Source organism: Dryas octopetala, chromosome 9 (genome assembly GCF_963921425.1).
Source record: "Dryas octopetala chromosome 9, drDryOcto1.1, whole genome shotgun sequence".
Lineage (NCBI taxonomy): Eukaryota > Viridiplantae > Streptophyta > Magnoliopsida > Rosales > Rosaceae > Dryas > Dryas octopetala.
In genome coordinates, this window is record NC_141374.1 from 4,089,433 (window position 1) to 4,092,185 (window position 2,753).

At 40.6% G+C, this 2,753-nt stretch overlaps 1 long non-coding RNA gene across 1 annotated transcript; it reads left to right on the top strand.

The window, feature by feature from the left end:
* Positions 1–265: 265 nt before the first annotated feature.
* Positions 266–2,376, top strand: LOC147273252 (uncharacterized). Its single transcript, XR_015119726.1, has 4 exons — positions 266–670; positions 940–1,059; positions 1,290–1,346; positions 2,213–2,376. It is a non-coding gene; the product is annotated as an uncharacterized LOC147273252 (long non-coding RNA).
* Positions 2,377–2,753: the final 377 nt, after the last annotated feature.

The window sequence follows — 2,753 nt, forward strand, 5'->3', positions numbered from 1 at the left end:
GACTTTTGGCACGTTGGATAGGTTTCGAGTCCATGAGTTCGTAGACACGAAGCACACATCAATCGGAGCTACAGTTTAAAAGTTATGGATGTGTGAAGTCGAGGACATTTTAGACTTTTGAAATTGGGGATTTTAAATTCAGAAATCTCTTTCCCTTTCTAGAACCTTCTACCTCTCTCTCTCTCTCTTAAATTTTTTTCATTTCTTTTTCTCTCCTATCACACCCACGAGCTGACCACCCCCCCCCCCCCCCCCCCCCCGATTTTCTCTCTTTTTCTCTGGCCCATGGTCTTCTCCAGCGAGTGTCTCGCCATCCGGCGACCAAAGGCGGCGAGACCACCACCCAGTGACTCGCCATCCTTCCCTCTCTCTCTCTCCCCAAGACTCTTTCTCTCTCCAAGTCACTCTTCTGCAACACACCCTTGCGCACGCACATCAGCCGCCCAGACCGCACCACCGATCACCACCACTGGCCTTCGCCGACCACCACAACCCACCGGCGTGACCCCCTCGTGCCGACCATCCTTTCCGCAGCTCCCCTCTCGCCGACATAAACCACCACGGACGTCCCCTGGTAGCCCAGCCCCACGTGCACAGTAACGACGCCAGAGACACCCCTCTGTCTCGTTAGACTCCGGCCAAGCTCCGACGCCATCCACTTCGAAAATAGGTGGGTTTTCTTCCCTTCTCAGTGGACTTTCATTCTCTCATGATTTGGTTGTCTGATTTTGAGAAATTTCTAAAGATTAAATATGGGGTTTTAGGGCCATTTCAGGATTTACCTTGGGTTTTCAATTAGGGGCAAATTATTGTTGTTGTTTTGGGACAATTTCACTTCTAGAAATCTCAATTTAAGTTTAGAACTGAGAAATTGAATGGGCTTTGCTGAGGTCATCTTTATTTGGCTATTTTGGTCTTGAAAATGGCCACCTTGGGCAGCACCAAGTAGGTTGCCATTTTGACTAGGTCCGAAGTTGTTGGAGAAGCCGAGAAGTGTTGGACAGAAATTTGTGACTTTGCCAATACTAAACTCATCTTAGGACAAATTTTTCGATCGAGGTAAGATCTTGCGCTGTTTTCCTTAAGATTAAAATGTGTTTTGGTTTTGTGGTTGTGGTTGGTTTGGGCCAAGGAGTTTTCGAGGAAGAAGGAAGTTTTTATAGGGTAAATTTGAGTAAGTAATCTTGGGGTTGAACTAGACGACGGGCGTGACAATTAGACTTGTTTTACACGCACACACTTTAAATTTTAGTGAGTTGAGACTAATTGTTTTTATTATTTATTTCTAGGCGAGACGACGGTTGCTGGGGACGATCCAGTGGAGGATCGAAGCTAGACTTCTCATTGTGAGTGGACTAACTTTTAATTTTTCTGAAACATTTTATATGTTGATGATTAAATTCTATTACTTGGCTATATTGAGTTTGAATTTAAGCTAAAAGATTTTTGAGTTAAAATTTGGCTTTTAAATTCTTCTTTCCAAAGTTTAAATTGAGATTTATGGTTTTTGTTTTCAAAGTTTCAAGGATTTATGAAATTAGATATTGTGAGTTGAACAAATGCATATTTGATGAGTTCGGACTTGTTACGGGGAGCTTTGGAAAGAAAATGAAAGGACTTGAGATTGGTTTTTATGAGTTTATGAGTTGTTATTGATTTTCAAACCACCCACTTCAGTGCCCTTCCAGGTTATCAGATTAGATAGGTCTTTGGGACCCATTGCGGCACACACATAGGTTTTGGGCCGTGTGTCGTGATGCTTGACCCTTTAGGGGTGGCTCTGCGTGCACGTACGACATAATTTTAGGCTCTGCATGCGTATGATAGATTCTCGGCTCTGCGCATGTATGACAGATTCTTCGGGTAACTGACTTGGGGTGTTGTATTATATATGTATTATAAGGTTTTATTGCGATCGTTTATTTAAAATTCATAAACTAGTCAGAATTTTAAATGTTTGAATTTTATTTGATAAATGGTTTATGTCTGTTTGGTTTATTAAATTATGAAAACAACTTTGAACGTGTTTCTGAAAATGTTTTAAAACTGGGGGATTTCAAATAGCGACGTGAGGTCTTAGAGTTAAACGTGTTTATAAAGGGTTTCTCTGAACAGATATTTAATCTTTGATTTCATTTCCATTTAACTGTCCACTCACTGAGTCTATCTCACAGTTTTTCTTGTTTGTCTTAAATTGTTTTGCCCCCCCAAGGTAGTAGTTCGGTGGAGGTCGAGTCAATCACGTCAAGGCATCGCATCCATTTTCTGTTCCCGGATCTTGTAGGCTTCGCTTCCATTTTGGAAGATTCTTTTCTTTAATTGTAAAAGAAGAATTTGCTGTAATAGGGGTAGTGGCTCTAATAACCATATTTAAAGTATAAGGTCATTTTGTATTTTTGGGTCTGAGACCCTTTTTGGTTGTGGTAGAGGTGGTTGCTGATTTAGATGTGCTTTTAACAGGTTTTGAAATTTTTGGGTTAGTCCATTTTCAGGGGAGGTTTTGCCGAATTTTCGGTAGGATTTTCCTTGATTTTGGATCCCACAGGACTTTTCCGGATTTCAGGGTGGAATTCGGGGGTGGTTCTATCAATTTTAAACCCAAAACAAATCTTAATTTAATAAAACTCAAGGTAGGCATTCATTAAACAAATGTAAATGTACAGTTTGAGAATCATAAATCATTTATAGACGGGTCAATTCTCAAGAATCTTTCAACTTGATCCATACTTAAATAAGTCAAGAGAGAATTAATT